Genomic DNA, 25,141 nt, shown 5'->3' with positions numbered 1-25,141 from the left:
TTGGAGAACAGGGCGTCTCCCAGCCCACAGGCAACTGGGGATCCACCTCTGGAGAAGGGTGGTGGAGCATTATTTTTGTTCTTGAGCAGGTCTGCACGAAGGCAGGCAGCCTGGACAGATCTCTCCCAGATGAGGGCGAGGGGAGCCTCTGGCACAGCCGCTAGCAGGGGCCCTCTGGGCATCTGCAGCTCCCCCGCATCTCCCAGCGGGAGACGGAGGCAGAGACTGGCTGGTCTCTCCTACCTGGCGGTGCTTCAGAACCAGCAGCAGCTCACCAGGGCCCTCTGAATCTCAGACTCCGAGTTTTAAAGGGTTTCCATACAGCTGTTTTTAAAAAAAATCCTTCGTTTTCATTTGTTTAGGATGAGCTTGTATGGCGTTAATTTCCCTAGTGTTGTTTAAATAAATTGCACATATTTGCTACTATTTTAAAGCTGTGAGACAAATGTAATAACAAAATCTGGTGAAAATCAGTGCCAGACCTGTGCGGGCTTCTGCCTGGAAGATGCACCCGCTTCCCTGGAAGAAAATGTCAACCACAATTAGCACTCACCCTGGTCGAACAAGCATGTTCTTTTGAACACGCAGTCATCTTGGGCCCATTCAGAAGACATCACATAAACACTGATGCATAATTATACTCATTGAAAATAATGCTTCCAGTTACGCTTAAAAATCTTTTCTAACAGATGACACCTGCTGATTTTCCCTGGTGCATGTCTTTCTTCTGTATTTCGGAGTGAATGAAGACTGAGCATTGGGTAATGACTTAAAGGTGACCTCTACTACACCATTACCAGAAACTAGATAGTACACATGCGCACATGTGTATACAGGCGCTATGCACACATGTATGCATGCATGTACGCACATGCACATATAGATATGAATGCACACGTCAAGTATGCACAGATGTATGGGTGTATGACATGTACACACATGCACAAATGCACGTGTATGAATACATGTGTATTTATGCATTCTACACATGCACAGGTACGCATTGCTTGTGTGTGTTTGTGTGTCTGTGTGTGTGTGTGTATAAAGCACATCACAACTTTCTCAAAACCAACAGCCCAGCAGCAAGATATCTCGGCCATACCCACTCCCCGCATCCTGACAGTTTAGCTCAAGCTAGAAGTCCTGTAACTAGCAGGGTCCAGGAGGGTCCTGGTGGCTGAGCTGGTCTTTGGGGTCCAACCAAGCTCGTGCCTGCAGATCTGCAGAATCAGGAGCTCCAAGGCAGCCGCCCACCGTCGCCTCCATCCACTCACGGACACCTGGGAAGATGCGTGAGGGGGCAGCTTCCCGGAGCTGCTGCAGCCTGCAGGATGGCTCCCCAAGGATGTTTCATGGAGCCGTCCTTGACAGGATGAGACCTGGGCTGTGGTCCTACTTTTATCTCCCATGAGTGTTTCCGGGCCTGGAAACTGGCCCTGTGGCCAGGGCCCCGCCCTGGGCTGCAGTGTCCCATACCCCACAGTTCCCCTCCTGCGCTCCCTCCTCTTCCCTGTGCCTTTGACTCTGCCCTGCTTCAGCCCCACTGGGCTCCCTGATGCACTCTCAGCTCCCTCAAAGCCCTGCCTATAGGGCAGTGGGCAGGAGCGGCCCAAAGCGCCCACTCTGGCCTCCAGCCTATAGGGTTTCAGCTCACCCGCCAGGTGCTGGGGACCGGACCTCCACCTCCACCGCCCGAGGCCCTGCTCCCGCCCCTCTCTCTGCCTGGGCACCTCATCCTCATGCCAGGCTCAATCTACAGCACCTCCCCTGGCAGGCCACACTCCACACGGCAGGGAACACCTGCTCTGGTGCCACCCTGGACCCGGTACTGCCCCGGGGGCTGTGCATCTTTTCCTAGTCCCACAAGTTAGGGAGGTACCACAGCCCCGGTGGGGGCAGCAGGGCCCTGATAGCCACTCACTTTCTATGGAGCAAACTCAGTGGACAGACTTAAGCCACTGCATCCACACACAGTTACTGATGCCACCCTTGAGCCAGGAGACGACAAAGCAAATGGCCCTCAGCCTGTCTCCTGCATGCTCATGTGGGGGCGGGGTGCAGCCATGACCTCAGGGACACCTTCCTGAGTCCTGCACGGGCCCTGGCCCTGCCCAAGTGACTTCCCAGACACAGTCTCATTTAGTCCTCAGGGCAGCCCACAGAGGACATCAAGCTCAAGGGATGAAGTCCCGCTCAAACTTGGAAGGCCAGGACTGGAGCCCAAGCTGTCTGACCTGTGGCCCACCATCCTGATGGGCCCATCCCACCACTTCCCACAGGGCCCACGATTAGTGCAGAGTCACAATCAGGCAGGAGGTTCAAACTGTGTGCACCAAGTCGCACACAATCAGTCCACTGGGGACTTGGGGACAGAAATACTCATGGTGGGTATTATATCTCGGTCAGGGCACTGAAGGGTGAATAGGACTTTGCCAGGCAGGACAGGCCAGGAAGGGGGCACAGACAGTGGCACAGGACAGTGTGGATGCCTCAGAAACCAGGCAGACACCACCATTATTTGGGGCCTGGAAGGAAAGCAGGGTGGGGGCGTCACAGGCTCCGAGGTTAACAGAGCTGCGTGGAGCATGGCTTTTCTCTCCACTGCTCAAGTCAGGATTTATTTCATCCCCGATCTCGGTCCCTCATCTGTGAAAGGGGGGTGATCAGGAAGCCCCCCTGCCAGGTGTGGGGTGAATGTGGTACTGTCTAGGGAGCATTGACAGACATGGGGACCTTCAGCCCTGCTGTCGGAAGAAACCTGAGAAGGGGCAGAGCTGGGGGTGGAGCTCCTAAAAGCTGGGCAGGACTTCCGGAGGGCAGAGGAGAGGGCAAGACTCCTGCAGCCTGGAGGCTGGGTCAAGGAGGGCCTAGGATGAGCTCTGAGTGTTCAGGGGCTAGGGCTGGGGGGCGGGCGAACTCGGGGTGTCCCACAACCCTTATATTCCAGGAAGGGAAACTGAGGCCCAAGCCAGTGGAAGAATTTGTCCAAATTGACTGGCTAGGGAGAGCTGGGGCCAAGTGGCGAGGGAGACTGAGGGTGGGGTAGGGAGGGGAGGGTCAGGGACTGCTCTGGTGAGGGCACCGTGAGCAAAGTGGGCTCCTGGACCGAGACCGAGGGGCCTGCCAGGGAGGGAGGTGTGGGCCCAGGCTCCTTCCTGGGTGGCCTAGTGGGGTCCTAGAGAACCCAGGGCTGGGCCCAGCATCCGCGGTCCCTCTACCCAACCCATACTTTCCTCCTGGGAGCCAATCCCAGAGGCGCGGGGGTGGGCCTAAGGGTCCAGCCGGCCAGTCAGAGTCCGGCATTCCACCTGGCCAGGTGACTGCTCCAGGGAAGGCACGTGACCCCAGCAAGTGACTTTCCCGGGGCTGCTGGAAGGGGTGGGCTCTCCTCCCTGGATGAGGGCTTGAGATGGGAGGGTGGGAGCCCTGCCAGTCCCCTTGCCCCCATAGGCACCTGGGGCTTTGGGCCTGGCCTCCAGGCCGCCCAGGTCAGCCCCTGCCTTCCCCTTCCTGACTCCTGGCCCCGGTCTTGCTGTTCCTGAAATGTGCCACGCCCAGGCTGGTCCCTACCAGGACAGGCTCCTCAGAGTCTGTTCACACTCGGCCTCCTTGGCCTGGACAGCAACCTGGAGACACCGTCCTCCTCCTCCTCCTCCTCTTCCCTGCTCTCCTTACGCCCTAAGGCTGCTCTGCTGCAGCTGAGCTGAGAGCCCGGCCTGTCTGTTTGCAGATGACATCTGTGAGCCCCACAACTGTGGCTTCGTGGCTTCAGCTACCTTTCCTGGGACAGACACCAGGGTGAGTCGCTGGCCTCAGTATCATGTACAGCCATTGGCTGGCTGGGGATGGCGGTCCATCGGTCGAACAGAGCCCAGGGGTGGAGAGAGTCTGCAGTCTGGGGCATCATCAGAGCCTGGAGCAGTGTGCCCCAGATGCCTGGTAAATGGTGTCACCACTCCCGCCTTTTACTTACACGAGGCTGTGGGAGGTCCACCCTCGGGACCCCTCCGAGCCCTGAGCGGCCAGGAGTGGCAGCAGATGAACTTGTCTAGGGGCCCAGTTTCCAGGGTCAGAGCCTACCTGCCCAGTGCTGAGCAGGGACAGGGCCATTTCCTCAGGGGGAAGATGAAGGGTGTGGGGGCCTGAGGCCCCCAGGGATGTGTCTACAAGGTGCAGATGACTCTAAACCTGCCTGCTTCTTAATCAGCTTTTATTTACAAAGTGCTTCTCATTTCAGATCGCCTCTCCCCATTAAGCCCTAATCAACTGTGCTTCCTATCGAACGCATTCTGCTGATCCTACTGTAAGATGGTGATTTATGGAGGCAGCAGCAGCAGGAGCCTCCAGGCAGGGGTCCTAGTGCTGGGCCCTGCGACCTGCATGAGGCTTCCGCTCTCTCTGGGCCTCGGCTTCCCTGCTGACGGGAAGGGCTGGTGAGCTCTGTGCTCCGGAGCTACCTGGATGCCTGGGATGTGGGCAGCAGTGGGGATAGGAGTGATGTTAGAAGCCGAAGGCTGGGGCACCTTGGGGAGCGGAAGCTTCACTTCACATCTGGGGAGGAAGGTGCTGCGAAACTGCCACTGATGGGGCGGATGCACGACAAAGCCCCATGCATAAGTGGAGCTTGGCTTTTTAGAGATAAAATGACAGCCTGGGCTCCAGTGGGCTGCTTGGGGGGCCCTGCGCGGAAGGTGTGTTCACTCTCCACCCGTGGCTCGAGGGGTCTGGGTGGTGTCATGGTCTTTCTGGATGAACTCTTCTCCAGCCCTGGGTCTCTCTGTGCAGGCTTCCTGGACCAATCTCAAATACAGGCATCCTCTCTTCCCAGGGATACAGTGACCAATCCCTCACACTCAAGAATACATAAATTGTGATTCAGGGGAAGTGATGAGAGGTAAATGAGCTTAAGAGACAAAAGGAAGGCACACAAAGACAACTTCCGTTCGACTGGAAGTCGGTGGCCCCGGGGTTCACGGGCAAGGTGCATGTTGAGAAAACCACACTAGCCCCCATGTCCACACCTGCACCCTGCGGCGGCCTGTGCTCTCCCCAGGGCCGGATTCTGCCCTGCCGGCTTCTTAGGGCCACAATATTTTATTTTCTTAAGCTCCTGGCAGCCCTGCTCCCCGCCTGGGTCTTGCTCTCCTGTCTGTGTGATGAGGCTGTAACTGGCTGTGGCTGCGAGGTGAGGTCTCCAGGGACAGCTCAGTATCAGCAAAACGCAGGTCATTTCCCTCCCCTCATCACTCGCAAGCGAGAGACGAAGAATGCAAAACTGACCTGGGGCAGGCTTTACATGATTGTCTTTTTCTGTTTTTTGAAAAAGAAAAAAACAGTGTTAAGGAAAGAATATAATCATATGCACCTCCCAAGCTACATGCGAAAAGTTATCATTTGTTATATTTTTTATTCTCGAATCCATGCATCTGTTAGGAGCCGGGAATTATGAAGAGCCAAGGAGGAACCCTGGCTTTTAAGTGAAGGGAATGCTAAAACACTCAGAGGTGAAGCCACATGGGGGAGGGCAGCCACCAAGACCCGGCTTCCATGCAGAAACTCCCAGAGTGCCTTCCATGGAAGACGAGGGGTCTTTCCCCACAATCGTGGTCTGGCCGGGGCATGGGAGCTGGTTCACAGGTGAATGGTGATCAACTATTTTAACATTTCCTTGTGGTAGAGATGCAGATAGCAGGTCCCGCTCCAGACCCTCTGGACACATTGCATGAGGCTCTCTGCAGGGTGGACGAGCTCCCTGGGCATCCTGAACTGAGCACCTGCTCCGCAGTGCCGTAGCCATCGCGTGAAAATGCCTCCCAGAGGCACAGATGCCAGAGCAGGCCTCTTGAATAGATGGGCTGAGATGGGGTGGACCTGATCAAAACCCCAGCGTGGTGCAGATGGAAGAGGGGAACAGGGCCTGGGTTCCCTGAGCATGGGTTATTAGTTGTGGGGGGCCTGATGCTCCTGCCAAGTTCAGTGAGGAAGAGCGAGCATCCCTTGTTCCTAGTTGAAGTCATTACCCTCAAGAGATGGCAAAAACATGGAAATTGCTTCAAATTCCCTGACACCAGATCTGTAGTATATTTCTAAGGGAAGCCGGCAGCCCTGACCTTTGGCGATAGGTCACAGATGGCGGTGGTGGCATCCCTCACTTGTCATCCCGCCCAGCGGCCAGGTCCTGCACTGATCCTGCTGGACACGTCCTTAGCATCTGAAGTGCCCCACAATGTTGAGAAAATGGCATGGCACAAGTCCACCTGATTCCACAAAAGCATTTATGGGAATGTTTTCAAATCAGTTCCTGCTGGGACATGACCTCTGGTCACCGTACTGGCGGTTGCCATGGTCAAGGTGCTCTGTGTCAGCTTGTTGGGGTGCACCTGCCCCCCTCCTGGAAAGGTGTAACTGCTGGCTCTCATTACCCAAGAAAGTGGCTCTTTGGGGAGGTCCCCATGCCACTGGATTTCTGTGATAGGCAGCATAGCCCTGTGAACCCGCAATGCTGAGAGACAAGGCTTCTGTAGCTGCAGAGCCTGGGGGTCCGATTTGCATAAGCAGATAAACTAGACCCAGTGTCAAGGAACGGTGAGAGGACACAGAGGGGATTGTGCTTCTTCACTTCCCTGATTTTGCTGGCTCTCCTTGTCTTACAAGCTGGACAGAGTGCAGTGGGAGCCATTCTACCAAGGAAGAGAAGAATATTTGCAACAGCCCCGAGCTAGGAATTCTGCTGGATCTGCTCCACACACCCCTGTGAGCCATGTGGGGAAAACAGAGCCCTCCTTTTCTGTGAAGATAAAAATAGAGGTGGCAAATGTCTCCAGAAGTGGAAATGTGGGTGAACAGTGGGTATTGAAGATGGTTTTTGGTGTGAATGAGAAAGTTAATCATCATGAGACAATTCAGCTCAGAGAGCGGAACTTTCTTTCCATACCAGATGCTGGCCAGTCCCGCTGTGTGGTCACGTCAGGCATAAGATGCATCTAACTTGTGGATTTCATTCTGTTTCCAACATGCCTCATGACTGTGTAGAATGGTGATGGGCACAGAACAGATCTCGGAGGTGTCACTAGAGAGTGCCTACGAAACGGTCTTACTCTGACTTGGGGAAGTCCACCACCTGCAGACTGGATGGCCCAGGGAAACAGCGCAGGGGAGCTCCTGCCTCCTGGCCTATCCCCACAGCAGAGCCAGGTGGGCCCTGGGGTGGCCTTGAGGCTGGACTGGCTGCAAAGGCAAAGCATTGCAGCTTTTCCTTGCGCCCAGCCCTCTAACCTGGTCCTGCTGTGCGGAGCTGCCTGCTGTGCGGAGCTGTCGGCATGGCTTATGAGGATGCTCCATGCACTGGAGCTTCCTGTGAGAGGAAAGGTGCTCTGTCTGGGGATGCAGGGAGAAGAGCACTCTCAGGATGGAAGGTTCTGGGAGCTCTGAAACCCTATGTAGGTCCCAGAGCCCTGCTGAGGCCACGGCGTCTTCTGCGCGTCATTCACTAACAAAATCAGCGCTCACCCCTCTGTGCACTGTAGTCCCAGCCACCCAGCACCTCTGTCCCCAAAGCCACCGGCCTTTGACTTTGTCTAGCCTCAGGCTCCCGGGTGCTGGCAGCTTCTCATGTGGCAGTGACCACAGACCCATGGCACCACCTCATAGTGCATTTTCGGCTCCTGTTTTGCTGAACGTTCTAATGTTTGGGTAAATATGTGGCTGACCCCAGCCACACACACACCACGTCTTAGAGTCTAGTGCTCCAAGACTATCGATTGCATAGGAGTCTGCCATGGAAATGAAACATCTGGGGAAGGACCGACCATGCCTTCATTATGAACGTACATTGCTCTGTTGGAACAGGGAGGATACGATTTCTTCCCCAAATATCAAGGCTATTTATGGCTCTTTTCAATCTCTCTGATTCGCAGTCTTCCTGTTCTCATTGCTTCCTTATAGCTTTGGGTTAAACATGCTTCAAAAGGAAATTATGTGAGCCCCCCTCCCCTAAATGTCAAACCTAGTATGGATATTTACTGAGGATAATTAGATTTCTTTTAAAAAAGGGGGTGCCCTAAAACCTACACAGAGTTCATTCCTCTACCTCCTATTTCCTTTCCAGTGTACCTTTGAGAAAGGGTCCATTTTGCTTCCCCGAAAACATGTATATTTAAAATATTTAACTAGGATATTGTCTGCAGCCTTCTAGCTGGTTTCCATGGTAGCTAAGGATGGACGGAATAAAATGGCATTTAACAAACACAAACTAAAACAACAGAACGATATCTACATTCTTTCACAAATAGAACATGTGAGCCATTGTAAGTCAGCATTTGCATGAGTTTCATTCCGAAAAGGCACTTAGTGGATTTTTTTCTTACATCAATGACACCAGTAGGGGCAAAACCCACTCTCCCTGCCCCACGAGCACCACCGAATTTCTTACTTCTGATCTCTCATAAAAAGGCGACATCATTTTGAAAATTCCCATAGAAATAATACAAGGAAAGGTTTCCTGAACACAGTCGGGCAGTTATTTCTTCACTGTGTCCATTTGGAAGGAAAGCCTCAGCAGGGAGGCTCATGGCTTGCTGCCATGGTGTCGGTGCACCGAGGTCTCGGCTCAGTGACCCCAGGATGGAGTAGGGGCGGGAAGCCAGCACCTTCATTTTTACCCAGGGAGGTTGCATGACCTGCCCAGCGTCATGCTGCTGTCCTCTGGAGGCCGGTTGGAACTCAGGCCATGGCCCCTGGAGCCTGGGCTCTCAGCCCTCACCGTTCCTCCTCTCACAGGACACAGAGGATGGAGGATCACCCAGCACGCTGCAGTCCTGGGACCCCTCTCCCCGCGCACCTGTGGGCAAAGCCGGAGCCTGGGCTATGACTTCTGAGGGCCTGGGCTGTCCTGGGGGAAAGTTTAGAGTTGGTTCTTTAGGCAACTTGTAACAATTACCATCACCCCGTGGAGGGGTTTCATGTTGTTCCTAATTAGCCTCACAAACCACGTAACCACCACGTTTCTCTGGATGAAGATCTCAAAGCCACCCACCCCCTCCCCCTACCCTTCAGCCTTGCCTCCCACCAAAAGCGAAGATACAGAAGGATAAGGAATTGTGGCTGACAAGAGAGCAGGTGGCATGTGTGCTCTGATGTCAGCCTCTTTAAGGGTGTTGATAAGTATTTCCATCTAGCAGAAGAAAGGAGGTTCCAGAATGTTCTGGTACAAAGAGATCCGGACAAGCTACCGAGCTTGTGACCTCGGTCCTGGCCGGGCTGCACCCCTGGCTTTAGACCAGGTTTCTCAACCTCGGCATTCCTAACACTTTGGGCTGAATCCTTCTTTGTTTGGGGCGTCCTGGGTTCTGTACGATGCTGAGCAGCATGCCAGGCTGCACCCAACTCATGAGCAACCCCACTGTGGTGACAACCACAGGCGTCTCGGGTCTCGCCTAGTGCCCTGGCTGAGAACAACTTGCTCTAGAGAATCAGGAAAATTATGTTTAGTTAGAAACACCTCAAACAAAATTACCCTCCAGTTTATAGAAAAATATATTCATAGTAAAAGAAAATTAAATTAAATTAGCAAGTTAAGGGAAAATGTATTACTTTTTCCCAGAGTCATTAGTGGTGGAACTGAATGAAATCGTTCACATTTTGTGCATTAGTGAGAAAGATGGTCGGTGCCATCAGTGTGTGTGATTCGGGAAGACTTTGGTGAGGACCGCGATAAACGCTCCAACCAGAGCCCTGGCGCCCAGACCCTCAGTGACATGTCCTCTGAAGAGTCCCCTGGGGACCTCCGGCTTCATGGATCTGTCGTCCACCGTGTGGCGTTTCAGTCTCACAGACACCCCTGTTCTTGCTGGGAATCTTTCTGCCAGCTACAAAAGACTGTGTCCATGACCCCTTTCTCACTGTTTTCACAAAATCCTTCTCCAGAACCACAGAGGGTTTTATTTTTAACCAAATATTAAATGAGAGCCATGGCCTTGGAGTGAAACACAAACGTATTGGTCTGAGAAGTCTGCCTTCAGTTTTACTTTCATCACCTGCAGGAGGGCAGTGCTGGCCCCTCACAACTCTGTTTGGGGGGCTCTGAACAGGCTCCCCAAAGTGTGTATATAGACGTGTGTGTGCACACATGCATGCACAAATATGCATATGCGTGCACACACATCTTATCCCATGTGCGAATGCACACATGCACACACACATACTCACAAGCGTGCATACACGTGCACACCCATGTGCACACGCATATACATGTGTACACCCATGCACACACATGTGCACACACACCAGCTCTAGTCGAGAGCTAACGGCCCAAGCAGAACCTGACTGTGCTAGAAGCTGAGACGCTGGAGGGCCCGTGTGCCTGCCCCACACCGCGCCTGTGCGCCCTCTCAGCTCCCAGCCTGCACAGGCCTGCAGGGGAGGCGGGCAGGTGGGCTCGTCCCCTGTCAGGAGGCCAAGTCTTGGACTGACTGGCCCAGACAGACATGGAGCTGGGGTTAGAGTGGCCACGGCTCAGGGGGACCGTCACTGTACATGGGACGCGGTGCCACGTGCAGTCCTGAGGTCATGCCCTCAGGACAACTTCACAGACCTCGTGGTCCTTATTTTGCAGATGGATCAGAGACATCCTTGGCTGGGAGGTGGGCAGAGGCAGATTCACCCCGGGGCTCTCTCTCAGTGCCCCTCTGCCCCTAATTCCTCGTGGCAATTCTGGGAAAGCCCTTGAGCCTCCGATTGCGTCAGGACAGACAGCAAATGAGTCAACCATGCAGAACGTACAGCCTCATCCACGGCACCACAATATGGGCAGGGCCCAGGGCCCGAGGCAGAGCACACATCCCACAGTGGTGCACTGAGTAATTACGTTGTGACCGGGGCTGGCCTGGCTCGGCTCTTTGCATCTGCTGTTCCCTCTGTCTGGAACACTCCTCCCACGGGAATTTTTTCACGGCTGGCTTCTTCCCATACATCACCTCTCAACTTGGATGTCAACATCCTGCACCCCTGGATGAAACAGCACCTCTACCCTCTGTCCACCTGTCCCGGGGCTGGGTACCCCTCACCTGACTCTGAATGTGCCTGCACAGCATTTGCCAAACCGCATCTGCCACATGGACACCTGGCCTGCCTGCCCCGAGAGAAGGTAAGCTCGGTGAGGGCGGGGACCACGTTGCAGCGTCCTCTGTCGTGTCCCCAAGTCTTAGAGCTGCCACACAGCAGTGCTGGGACACGTGAATGCCCAGCATCACTCCTGGAGTGAACAAAGACAGTGACTTCCAGATCTTCCCAGCCCATGGGACTCCAAGGTCCTCAGAGGCATGGCTGCCACTCAGGTCCAGTCCTGTGGCCATGCCTCTGGGGGAGGAGGTGACACAGAGTCTGTACCACTCGCTCCTCCCTCCACGGCTCACGTGACCAGAGCCTCCCTGCCGGCATGGCCCACTTTTATCCCTGACACCCTCCACATGGCAGCAAGAATCTTCACCAAGCCACCTTCCAGGTCACCATGGGCTCAATCCCCTTCACATCTTTTTGAGACAGTGACCCTGGCAGTGTCTGCAGTGAGGTCTGCCCTTCTCCCACCAGGACGGCCTGGGGAAAATGACCAATAACCCACCAGATTTTGCTCCCTAGGGGGCTTCCCTGCCTGGTCCTGGGGAGTCTGGGGCCGCCCCTGCAGCTGACTGCCCCTGGGGCCCTGGGCACCCCTCTATGTACAAGTGAAGGGCTGGCCCAGATGTCGTTCAAGGCCGTTTGCAGCCTGAAAACACTGGCTAAGTTTGAACTTCTCAGGCCCGAAAGAAGCAAGACCAATTTCAATAGTCACTCCCGTCCTTCGCAACCCATGAAGAGTTACAAGCTGCCGTTCCTTTGGGGTGCATTGGACGGCCATGAAACCTAACACTGATGGCCCATCACCCCCGAAACTCGAGCCCCCTGGAGTGGGCTGGGGGGGGTCTGTGTTCTGATGTGGAGAAACACGCGTGGAGATACCAATACACGCTCTGCTGAACCCAGGGGCCATGGAATCTGCACCTGAGCAGCCAGACCTCTGCTGGTGACGGTGTCTGAACTTGCAGGAGCGTGGAGGTTATTCACACTCATTAAAATAGCTCATCATCTTCAAAACAAAGCCAGGAGGTGGACAGGTTGTCTACAAGTTTGCCAACGGCACTGTTGCTGTTTATTTATTCTAGAATTGCTGTTTTTCAGTCCCGTTGAGGGCCACCTTTTGGGAGAAGGATAAAACAAACCACCATTTTCTGGAGATGTGAGCTTCAAACTTGGACCCCCACCTCGGGACCTTCTAGTTGCTTTCCCAAGGCAGACATGCCTTCTGCAGAAACAGCTCATGTGGAGAGCCCTGGGGGACCATCCCCTCACTGCCCTGATGACCTGTAGTCCCCTTCAGTTAAAGTTCTCAAATGCTCAGGTGTCCAGGTTCAGATCAGACACTAGCCAGCCAGCCCTGGGGAACTCACAGAGGAATGCAGTCTGTGGATGCTTCCCTGCAATGCCAGCCTCACTTACAAGGCCTCCGCTCTCAGGGTGAAGGGCAAGAAGTGATTCATATCCAGGCTTCTCCAGGAGATGGGGGGAGGGACCAGGGGATGGGGGAGGGACCTGGGGATGAGGGAGGGTCCAGGGGATGGGGTGATGGGCCAGGGGGATGGGGGGATGGGCCAGGGGGATGGGCCTGGGGGATAGGGGATATGGACCATGTGAGTAGTGGGGGACACCCCTGTGCAGGAGAGAGTTCACCCTGGCCTAGGCCTCTCCTGGGCTCCCTGCTCCAGCCTTTGCACGTGCTCTACAGTGACACAGCTGACATTTGCTAACAGCTGCCTGTGGGCCCCACCTCCACAGCTCAGCAACCCCTCTCATTCTGTGACGGTCCCACAGCCCCCAGCATACAAATGCAGATCGGAGGCAAGGAGAAGCCGAGCCCCTGGCCAGGGTTGAGAGGAGCTCAGGTGCAGGCCCAGGATGCAGACTCCAGACATCCTGCTCTGAGCTCTCGCACCACAGCCCAGGGGGTGCGTTCACGCTAACGAAGCCCGCGCCTCCTCCATGTGCTCTTAGGCTGTCTGTGATTCATCAGAATGTGCAGAGGAGAAGGCCTGAGAGCTCGGCCCACAGTGGACACAGTGGCGCAGCCTGCCCTGCTGTGGGAACGTGAGCATGGGGGGCACGGGCTGGGCGTGGTGAACACCCCAAGTGAGCCTGGGGTGATGCAGTTGGGTGGCCGCATCCAACCCTGTGAAGTGCCGGGTCCTTTGCTGCTGACCATACACAGAACTCTTTTTCAGACTGAGTTTGGTATCAGTGTGAGTGTGCAACACCCGCGCATGTGTTTCATGTAGCCGCACGTGTGTACTGTGTGGAGCGTGTGTACATGTAGACGTGTGGTGTGTGTGTGTGGTGTGCCGTGTATGTGTATGTGTGGTGTGTATATGTGTGTAGTGTGTGTGGCATGTAGTGTGTGCCATGTATGTGGTATGTCCATGCGATTCATGTATGTGGTATGAAATGTACTATGTGTGGTGTGTATGGTGTGCGGGGCATGTGTGACATGCTCTGTGTGGGGCATGTGTGTGGGTGTGGGCAGCATGCACTGTGTATATGGTGTGTGTGGTGTGTATGGGGCATGTGTGTGTGGTCTGTGACATGCACTGTATGGTGTGTGTGTGGTGTGTACGGGGTGTGTGTGTGTGGTGTGTGACGTGCACTGTGTGTATGGTGTGTGTGGTGTGCACGGGGCGTGTGTGTGTGTGGCATGCACTATGTGGTGTTACAAGGCAGTGTGTGTGCGGTGTGCACTGTGTGTGTGGTGTGTGTGGGGCGTGTGTATGTGTGTGGTATTGATATGGTTTGGCCATGTCCCCACCCAAATCTCATCTTACATTATATATCCCAGAATTCTCACGTGTTGTGGGAGGAACCCAGGGGGAGGCAATTGAATTACGGGGGCCAGTCTTTCCCGTGCTATTCTCGTGATAGTGAATAAGTCTCACAAGATCTGATGGGTTTATCAGGGGTTTTCATTTTGCTTCTTCCTCATTTTCTCTTGCTGCTGTAATGTAAGAAATGCCTTTCGCCTCCTGCCGTAATTCTGAGGCCTCACAGCCATGTGGAACTGTAAGTCCAACTAAACCTCTTTTTCTTCCCAGTCTCGAGTATGTCTTTATCAGTAGTGTGAAAACGGACTAATACAGGCACGCACTCTGTGTGTGGTATGTGCAGGGTATATGTGTGGTGTGTGTGGCGTGCACTGTGTGGTGTGTGGGGCATGTGTGTGGTGTGTGGCATGCATCGTGTGTGTGGTGTGTGTGGCGTGCACTGTGTGTGTGGTGTGTGTAGTGTGTGTGGGGCGTGTATGTGTGGTGTGTGTGCGGTGTGTGTGGCATGCACTGTGTGTGTGGTGTGCATAGTGTGTGCGGGGCGTGTGTGTGTGTGGTGTGTGGTGTGTGTGGGGCATGTGTGTGTGGTGTGTGGTGTGTGGTGTGTGGTGTGTGTGGGGCGTGTGTGTGGTGTGTGTGCCGTGCACCGTGTGTGTGGTGTTCCGGGCAGTGTGCCTGCACCTGTTGTGTGCTGCTGCCCTTCGAATGGCACCCGTTCCTCATCCCTCCTCTCCCCAGGGACACCCCAAGCCCTGTGGAGCCTGCAGTGGGCAGGGGGACAGCAGGGGCAGTGGAAGGGCCTGGGTAGCAGCAGAGCGATCTGAGGGCTGCCGTGGGCGGGGACTTGTCCTCAACAGCCCTGGAAGGAAGAGTGGCTGCATCAAGAGGATTCAGGGGTATTTGGAGCCCTGGGCGGGACCCCTGGCTGGGGACACTCCTCCCTGCCTTCGGGGATGCCTTGGGGTCTGTCTGCACTCTGCCATCTGAGTCTCCACCTTGGCTGAAAGGCTCTGGTCCACAAGCCAGTGGGCTGAGACAGAGATTTATTCCCTTACAGCTCTGGAGGCCAGAAGTCCAAAATCAAGATGTTGCAGCGCTGGTCCCCGGGAGGCTGTGCAGGAGAATCTGCTCTGGGCGTCTCTCCCGGCTCCGGGTGGTGCCGCAATCTTCCCTGATCCTTGGCTTTTGAAGGCATCCCCCAGCTCTCTGCCTCATCTTCACAGGACTTCTCCCTGTGCCTGTCTGTGCCCAAATTTCCCCTTCTATAAGGACACAGTCCTATTGCATCAGGGCCCACGCTAATCACCTCTTCTTCACTAATTACATCGGCAAACCCCCTATTTCCGAGTTAAGTCATGTTCTGAGGTTAGGATTTCAATACCTGAATTTTAGGGGACATAGTTCAGCCCAAAGGACCTGGGGGGACAGAAACACCCAGGAAAGTCCACAGGTCAGCGCCTGGGCCCGCCTGGCCGTGGGACATTGCTTGGCCGAGTTTATCCTCATAAACGCTGACGTGTGCTAGAAGATACAATATTAGCTTCATAAAGAACAGTTTCTTTTTTGCAAACGATACCCACAGGTCCTATTGCCACTTTTCAGTGCTGCAGCAGCTAGTCAGATGACAACTGGGTGAGAGCTTGGTCTCCAGTGTTTCCTGTGAGGCTGGAATATTGCTCTGATTCCTCAGGGGTGACTCAGCACTCCGGTGGGAAATATGTGACCTCATTTGCATTTCCTAATTGAATTGCTATCAGCTTTCCTGCAAGACTGCACCAAAAAACAGTTCTTCCAGATTCCAGCACTGCCTGCATTGCCCACAGAAAGGCTGCTTTTAAATAGTTGCTAAGAGAGGGCGACATAAGAAGGAGAAAAGTTGCCAAATTTTTATGGTTCATCTAACTGTAAAGCTGTCAGTTTTACCCAACTCCAGAGTCGCTAAAATAATGGACAGAGGAGGCGGCACTTGAAGAAACCTCGACATAAGAGAAGTGAAATTTACAGAACCAGGAAATTAGGGGTCCCCATGCGCCTGCCCTGGCAGAATTTGCTTCCAGGCTCCTCTCAATAAACACTGCCCTGGGACTCCCAGCGCTCTGTAAACTGATGCTTTGAAGGAGGCCATTTGTTTCTCCAGAACCTTCTGCCAGCAGAACTCTTGCTCACCACGTGCCCCCATCAGAACTCCCACCTTCTCTAAACACAGTTAGGTAGCCCTCTGCATGCATTTGTTTAAAAAAATTAAATTGTGAGTAATAGACTATAAGTACAACAGCATACAGAACACCAGCTAAAAAAATGACGGCAGAATGAGCACCTGTCTTGCCACAAGACTCCCTCCCACCCTCTGGTGTCCCCCAGCATGGCTTCCTGCTGCCCCCTGAAAGGAATCCTCAACCGACTGTAACTCTGCACCTCAGTGCCACCTGAATTTGGACTTCATGGGAGTGCGGTCACTCGGCTGACACGTGTTCCTGCTGCCGGGCACCTGCCTGCTCTCCTTCTTTGGTCTGTTTGTGAGATTCGCTGGCTTTCTTGCTTCTAGCTGCAGTTTGTTCACTTTTACTGCCGTATAATATTCCACTTTAGGAGCCCACCACAATTTATTAACTCATTGCAATGGTGAGGGCATGTGTGTTGTTTCCAGCTTTTGGTGATTATGCGTAAGATTTCTCTCAACGTCCCGTACAGAGTTCTTGGTATTACCTGCCTATACTGCTATGGGCATACACCAAAAACGAGGCATATGTATATTTGACTTTAATAGTAATTCTGAATTGCTGTCTAAAGTGTTTGTACCATTGTACACTCCCATCAAGAGTATATGAGTGCTGCAAATGTCCTTTCCCAGACTCTGCCTTATTGTCTCATTTTTAAGATATATGTTTTGATGATCAGAAGTTCTTTTTTTTTTTTTTTTGGACAGTCTTTTGCTCTGTTGCCCAGGCTGGAGTGCAGTGGCATGATCTCAGCTCACTGCAACCTCCACCTCTCGGGCTCAAGTGATTCTCCTGTTTGAGACTCCCTAGTAGCTGGGATTACAGGTGTGCACCACCATGCCTGGCTAATTTTTGTATTTTTAGTGGAGACAGGGTTTCACCATGTTAGCCAGGCTGGTCTCGAACTCCTGACCTTGGGTGATCTGCCCACCTTGGCCTCCCAAAGTGCTGGGATTACAGGCGTGAGCCACCGCACCTGGCAGAAGTTCTTATTTTTAATAAAGTCCAGTGATCATTCTTTCCCATGTTTCACGCTTCACATGCCATGTGCGAGGAAGCTTTCCACACCCGGGGGTCACTTCACTCCCAGCTGCATTGCTTTGCCTTTCCTGTTTAGGTTTTCAGTCCACCTCAAATGGATTTTGGTTGTGGTGTGAGGTAGGGGTCATTTTACTTTTTTCTTAAAGATGCCCCATTGGCCCAGCATCATTTATTGAAAAGACAGTCTTTCCTCTGTTGTTTCTGTAGAAATGGGCAAACTTTCCCCAAAATGGCCAGATGGTAAATATTTTAGGCATCTCAGGTTAAGGGGCAAAATTGAGGACATCGTATAGGTACTTACATAACCCTTTAAAATGGAACCATTTAAAAATGTAAAAACCAGTCTTAGCTTGCTGGCCATAAAAGGCCTGTGGGCTACAGCATGCTGGCACCTGCTCTACAGCACTGCTCTTATAATAAAAAATCAAGCGTCTGCACCCTGGGCATTTGACAAGGCTCATCAGATTGTAAAGATGAACTGGGTGGATTTTGTAGTATGAGAGTTATACATCCATGAAGCTGATTTTTAAAAACATTACATGTCTTTTTCTGGGCTCGTTATTTTTGTTCCAAGTGTCTATCTAATCATCTTTGCTTCAAAATGACACCATTTTAATGGCTGTAGTTCAGTGGTTCTCAAAAGGGGGCAGTTTTGCCCCCCAGGGAACATTTGGCAGTGGCTGGAAAGAGCTTTGGTTGCATATGGAGGTTATGGGGCTTTACCTGGCATTTAGTGGGTAGAGGCCAGGAGTCTGGCTTACTATCCTGTAGCACACAGGACAGCCCCAACAACTTGTCTGGAAGGATGTGTCCTCCCATCTTTTTCTTGTTCTAGGCTACCTTCGCCCTTTCCATTTCCATTAAAAAATTTTAAGTCAGCTCTTTACTCTTCCTGAAACGAGCAAATTTTTATTGAGGTTGTGTTGACTCTATGGCAACTTTGGGTAGAATCAATATTCTAACATAAGCCTTCCAAGTTATGAGCTCAGCATATCCCTCCATTTTTTATAGTTCTTTAATTTTTCTCAACAAAATGTAAGAAGTCTTGTACATTTTTGTTAGATTTATTCCCAGTTATATGATCGTTTATTAATGCTATTGTAATTGGGATCTAGTTCAGATTTTATTTTCTAAGGATTTATTCCTGGTACATAGAAGTACAACTATTACATCCAGCACCCTTGCTAACCTTACTCATGAGTCCCAGTAACTTAGGACAGGTTCTTTTAGGACAGATTACATTTTCTAACATTCATAATCATATAAGCTACAAATAGTGTCAGTTTTATTTATTCTAATTTCTTTTTCTTGCCTTACTGCATTGGCTTGTACCTCCAGTGTGTGTATCCTCCCTGTAAGGATTTGGGAGGACAAAACTTTGGGAGAGCAATTCCTCTTTTTGTAATCTTTGGATAGGTTTGTGTAAGATTTGTTTTAATTTTTCCTGACAGCTTGGGTAGAACTTACTAGTGGAGCCAACAGGTGTGGACAGTTCTTTGTGATAAGGATTTTAGTTTTGTTTGTAACAATAAAACAGTGCAGGATTTTTTCTTATGTTAGTTTGGTAAGGTGTATATTTCTATACTATTATCCTTTTCATGTATATTTTTAAGTGTATTGGTATAAATTGTATATAATATCCCCAAATGATCTTTCTGACGTCCACGAGATTAGTCATGATGTCATCTTTTCATTCCTGATAAGGATTAGTTGCAGTTTATACCTTTTCTTTTTGCTCAGTCTGATCAGCCTTGTAGTTTAAAGGACCAATTTTGTTATTTCTATTGTTTTCTGTTTCACTGTTTTCTCCTCCTGTTTTAACAATTTCTTTCTTTAGACTTTGGGTCTCATTTTCAGTTATTTTTATAGTTTCTTGAGATGAATGCCTGGATTGTTGATTTTCTGCCCCCCCTTTTTTTTGATAGGGTCTTGCTGTGTTGCCCAGGCTAGAGTGCAGTGGTGCAATCTCAGCTCACTGCAACCTCTGCCCCCCTGGGTTCAAGCAATTCTCCTGCCTCAGCCTCCTGAGCAGCTGGGATTACAGGGGCGTGCCACCATGCCTGGCTAACTTTTGCATGTTTAGTAGAGACGGGGTTTCACCATGTTGGCTGGGCTGGGCTCAAGCTCCTGACCTCAGGTGATCCACCTGCCTTGGCCTCCCAAAGCATTGGGATTACAGGCACGAGCCACCACACCCAGCCAATTTTCTGCCTTCTTTATCTTGTAATATATGCATTTAAGGCTAAACATTTCCATCTGGGCATGACTTTAGCTACATCCCAGTAGTTTTATTACTCAGTTCAAAATATTCACTAATTTCCATGTGATTTTTTTTTCCTGCCCAAAGGTTAATGAGAAGGCTTTTACTTAACTTCTAAATCTATGGGGATTTTCCAGTTATGTTCTTTGTTATTGATTTCTAGCCTACTTGCTCTGAGTTAAGAAAACAAACTATGTTTTGATTTTAAACCTTTGAAGTATGTTGAGAATTGCTTGAAGGCTATGAAGTATGTTGGGACTTGCTTGGTTAATATTTGTAAATGTTCTGTCTATACTTAAAAATCATGTGTATTTAGCAGTGGTTGGTTTCTGTGCTTTTATATGTCTCAGTAAAGCCAGACCTGTTAATTGTGTGATTCTAATCTATTTCCTTACTGATATTTTCTGCTTGTTCTATTATTTGCTAAGAAATTTTGTTAAAATTGACCACTGATTGCATAGTTACTTCTCCTTTTATTTCTATCAATTTTGGCATAAATATTTTGAAGTCATATTATTAAGTACACACAAATTTAGGATTCCTGTATCTTCTTGGTGAATTATTTATCATTATGAAGTGTTCCTCCTTGAATAGAATGCTTTTTCCTCAGATTCTATTCATCTGATATTAACAGAGTCCACTAGCTTCCTTTTGATTGGTACTTGCATGGTATTTATTTCTCTAGGATTTTACTGCTAACCTTTAGCCTTATACCTTTTAGATATATCTTTTACAAACTGCATATAGTTGGATTTATCTTTATCCATCAATTTTTTAAATTACAACAAAATATATTTTCATTTGTTAGAATTACAAATATATTTGCAAATCTGCCATCTTACTTAAAGAGAAATGTGTAGCCCATCTATTCTGTTTTCATTTCTCTTTTTTGCATTTTTTGGCTTGATAATTTTTATTATTCTATTTTTTCCTTTTATTACGTTACTACTTACAGACTTTTATGACTCTTTTAGTGATTTTCTAAAGACTTTATAACAAGTATTTTTGTCTTATTTAGGAGTAATATTAATTTGTTATTTCCATCATTTTTGAGAAAAATGCGAACAACTTCTATCTCTTTGATTCCATTTATCCCTTCTCAAAGTTTATGCAGTTTTTTATGTAAATTCGAGTTCTCTGTTTACACCCATGAAACATTACATTGCTGTGATTCATTTGTATTTTTCTGTGTTCTTGGCCTTTTCCCAGCTCTTCATTCTTTCCTCCATTTCTGAGTGTTCACCTCAACTTGTTTTATTTTTGTTTGAAGAACATCATTTGGGACAGATGCTTTCAGTTTCTCTTCATTCAACTTTACTTCTTGAAAGACAGTTTTACTGGATGACAGAATTCTATTTTCTTTTGGCACTTTTAAGATATCATTCCTTGGGAGGCCGAGGCAGGCAGATCACGAGATTAAGAGATCCAGACCAGCCTGGCCAACGCGGTGAAACCCTGTCTCTACTAAAAATACAAAAATTAGCTGGTCATGGTGGCACACACCTGTGATCCCAGCTACTCGGGAGGCTGAGGCAGGAGAATCACTTAAACCCGGGAGGTGGAGGTTGCAGTGAGCTGAGATTGCGCCACTGCACTGCAGTCTGGGCAACAGAGCGAGACTCTGTCTCAAAAAGAAAAAAGAAATCATTCAATGGCATGGAATGGAACGGTCTTCCAACCCCCCAACAACGCCCCAGCTCCTGCGGAGAAGTCAGCCTCCTAGTCGTTGCTTCCTCAAAGGAATTCTGCCTTTTCTGTCTGCTTTTGAGATTTCCTCTTTGTCTTTGGGTTCTAACTATTTTACTATAAAGCATCCAGGTGCTGTTTTTTAAAAAATATTTCTCCTGCATAGAGTTCACAGGGCTTCTTGAATCCATGCCTAGATGAATGTTATCAGTTTTGGAATATTTTCTGCCACTATATTTTCAAATATTACTTCTGCCCCATTTTCTCTCTCCCCCTCATATTGCAAATATACACGTTAGACCTTCTTACTGCTTCTCTAATATCTCTTACGGTTGCTTCTGTATTTTCCTTCTGTGTATCTCTTCACGCTTTAGAGCACGAATGTTTTTGATATATTTTGCTTCACTAATTCTTCACCTATGTGAAATCTGCAGATATATCTATCCATTGAGCTCTTCATTTTGTTTGGTTTAGTTTTCAGTTCCAAACTGCCCAACAATTAAGAATTCTGTTTTATACCTTCTAATTATCTCTCAGTCTTCTATTTAATTTGCTTAAAGATAGTAAGTGTAGTTAGTGTAAAATCTCTCTGATTGCCCCATGCTCTGGAGCCTCTGTGGGTCTTTTTTTTTTTTTTTTTGAGACGGAGTCTCACTCTGTCGCCCAGGCTGGAGTGCAGTGGCTCACTCGGCTCACTGCGAGCTCCGCCTCCTGGGTTCACGCCATTCTCCTGCCTCAGCCTCTCGGGGATCTGGGACTACAGGCACCTGCCACTACGCCCGGCTAATTTTATTTTTTTTTGTATTTTTAGTAGAGACGGAGTTTCACCGTGTTAGCCAGATGGTCTCGATCTCCTAACCTCATGATCTGCCCGCCTCGGCCTCCCAAAGTGCTGGGATTACAGGCGTGAGCCACCGCGCCCGGCCCCTGTGGGTCCTTTCTTATCTGCCTCTTCTTTTGATTGTTCTTTCTATGTCTTGTCCCTCCTCATGTGCCCAGTCATGAGACCGAGTGCTGGATGTTGAATATGAAAGGAGATGGGCACAGCTGAAGGCCTGGGTGACAGTTCACACTGGGGAAGATGCACAGTTGCTTCTGGCAGGCGGCCAGGACACCAGCAATCCGGTGTCACCTTGATCATCTATAGAGGCTGGCATCACGCTCTGTAAGGGCGCATCAACCAGGTGGCCCAGCATCCCACAGTGACCCCCACTCCCTGCCTGCCTCCTCCTGCCCCCATGCCACCTGGCGAGGCCCAGCACTGTGACACAGGACTGTGAAGCCTGGAACCAGGCAATGACAGCCATATGCGCTGCTGTTTTCCATCTCCTGACCTCCATAACCTCATGAAATACCAGCACCCTTTGGCTGGGACATGGGTAGCATTACTTTCCCATTCTCCAGAGCAGTTCACCTCAAAGTTGTGTGAATTCTCCAAAAACACCCAGCCAGTAAGTCGCAGAAGCCTCGCCGTGCACCCACACCCTGGGTGGCTGCTCTTGTGCCATGCCGGGCTCTGCCATACCTGCAAAGTCCTTTTCTACTCCTTCCCCACACATCAGTTCTCCCGTGCAGCACAGGGCTGTGGTCACATGCTCAGCACCCTCATCCATGATGTAACAGCACCCACTTCCAGAGGTGTGGAGAGGTTAGACGAGCCTACACCACTTGGGGCAAGGTCTGAGTGGGTGCTAGAAAGTCAGGAGAGGAACCATTGGCAACAAAAGCGCTGGAGGACCGGGTCTCCTGGGCTGCAGAGACTGCCCACTGTGCCCTGCAACAGTCATGTCTCAGGGACTCAGGGCTGTGCCCCACAGTGACCCCATGGCCCCCATGGGACAGGGTCCTCAGGCTGCCCAAGAGCCTGCCTTGTTCACCAGGGCGTGGCTTGTAATAATCACTCAGGAAAGTACGAAAACGACATACGCCGGACTCACAGGTGGGGCTCACGATTTGGGGGCCACTGCTGTTAGAGGCACGCTCTGCTGCCTGGTTTAACATCTGGGCTCCCCAGGGTGCGCTGAGCCTGGGGCAAGAATTCAGTGTCCCCCGCTCCGCTGGTTGGGTGCTTCCTGCGCCAGCCTGGTGTGGGTCGAGGCGCATTCCCACGGGGACTGTCTAGCGGCAACCACAGCTGGGCCTGCCCCTTCTGCAGAGGATCGGGGGATTAAATCTGAAATCGCTTCATTAACATGCCCAAGAAAAGGTGTCATTATATTTTCAATTAGAGCCTTTATCGGAAGCCTTGGAAGGCTCTCAGGGGCTCTGCTCTCAGCTCACAATCGGGGACTTGGGGACAGCTTGGAAGTCACAGGCATGATGGGGATGAAAGTCCCTGCCTGTCAGTGTCCCAGCACAGCTCCGGGAGGGAAGGGACCCCCATGGGACAGGGTCCCCAGGCTGTCCAAGGGCCTGCCTTGCTCACCAGGGCGTGGCTTGTAATAATCACTCAGGGAAGAAGGAAAATGACATACACCGTCCTAGACTCGTCAGGACTCACAGGTGGGGCTCATGATTTGGGGGCCACTGCCGTTAGAGGCGTGCTCTGCTGATTGGTTTAACACACTCGGGAGGACTCTCAAGACCTCCTTCCCCCATGGGGTCAGCTCATCATGCAGTGAAGACTGTCCACCTGAGTCACACTTTCTCTTTTCTAACCTAAACCACCTCCACTTCCATCTAAGAAACAAGTCAGAAGAAGACACAGGTCCCTCCCTTCCCAAAGTGGGTTCCTTGGCACACCTGTCTTGCAAGCTTTCCATGGAGAAGGGTTCCTTGGTCAGACAGTTTGGGGAAACTTGCAGACTGGGTCCCACTCAGAGGCTTACACAGCACGTGAGTCATGAGGTTCTGGGAAACCCACGGAAAGGAATCTGCTTGCCTCTGCTTAACGCTTTACTTCCCGAGGGCCCTTTTCCGAGGGAGTGCCCATGATTGCTAGTGGCCGCCGCCTTGCGTGGTGATTTCCTTTGCTCACCGTACCTCAAATGACCCCATAGAGGCCTCATGTTAACTGGGGGGATCTGGAGGGGTTGGCACACATTCTTTCCACCACTGGGGCCCCTCAGGCAGGCAGCTGCAACAGCTGGACCTGCAGGCTGGCCTTCCTTAGTGCTCTCCCATAGGCCGCCTGGTTGCAGCTTCTTCAGCAGCCTCCACACCTGAAGGCTGGCGCAGTGGCTGCAACCAACGCCAGGACACTCAAGGCGAACGGGACCTGGCCACTTCCCCATCAGGCACGGGGAACCTAACAGCTAGAACTGGGGATGAACACAGGTTGTTCAGGAGCCTGGTGCTGGATTGCTGGAATATGCCAGGAAGAAAAGGAGCCTCAGGACAGGGCATGGTGAAGGCGCCCCTCCCTGTCACCCGGGTGAGCCAGGCAGCCAGGTTAGAAGGAGGCAGAGTCGGAGGGCAGCTGGGATCCTGAACAGCAGATGTTTTATGTCTGTGTGAAGCTGTCTGTCTGTCTCTCTCTCTCCCTCTCCCTCCCTTTCCTTCTCTCTCTCCCTCCACCTCTCTCCATCTCTCTCCCTCCTTCTCTCTCTCCCTCTCTTCCTCTCCCTCCCTTTCCTTCTCTCTCCCTTCACCTCTCTCCATCTCTCTCCCTCCTTCTCTCTCTCCCTCTCTTCCTCTCCCTTCCTCTCCTTTCCTGTCCCTCTCCACCTCTCTTCTCTCTTTCTCCCCATCCCTCTCTCACTCTCTTCTCCCTCTCCTTTGCTGTCTCCCTGCACCTGCCTTCCTCTCTCTTATTCTCTCCATCGCCTCCCCACTCTCTGGTTGGCTCCTTTCCAACCACACATTCTCCGCTTGCTTCTCATCCCTCCAGGCTTCAGAACGCCCTGGGCCTGGTGGACTACAAACTTCGGGAGGTAGGAGAGATTCCAGAATTTGCAGTGACCAGTTTGAAATGAAAATGTGGGGCCCCTTGTTCAAAAACATATGAAGAGTGACAAGACCGTGGCATAGTGTCTGAACCTGAGTGTGGGGCCTGTGTGCCTGCCCAGGGGGCCTTCCCGCAATGACGGCCCTGC

At 51.2% G+C, this 25,141-nt stretch overlaps 1 protein-coding gene across 3 annotated transcripts in view; it reads right to left on the bottom strand.

Moving 5' to 3' along the window:
- CDH4 (cadherin 4) overlaps window positions 1-25,141 on the bottom strand; it is a 704,555-nt gene that overhangs the window by 173,659 nt on the left and 505,755 nt on the right. The gene's annotated exons all lie outside the window — the stretch shown is intronic.

Source organism: Pan troglodytes, chromosome 21 (genome assembly GCF_028858775.2).
Source record: "Pan troglodytes isolate AG18354 chromosome 21, NHGRI_mPanTro3-v2.0_pri, whole genome shotgun sequence".
In the NCBI taxonomy this organism is placed as follows: Eukaryota; Metazoa; Chordata; class Mammalia; order Primates; family Hominidae; genus Pan; species Pan troglodytes.
Note: the sequence above shows the minus strand (reverse complement) of the source record. Positions and strands in the feature narration are given on the sequence as shown.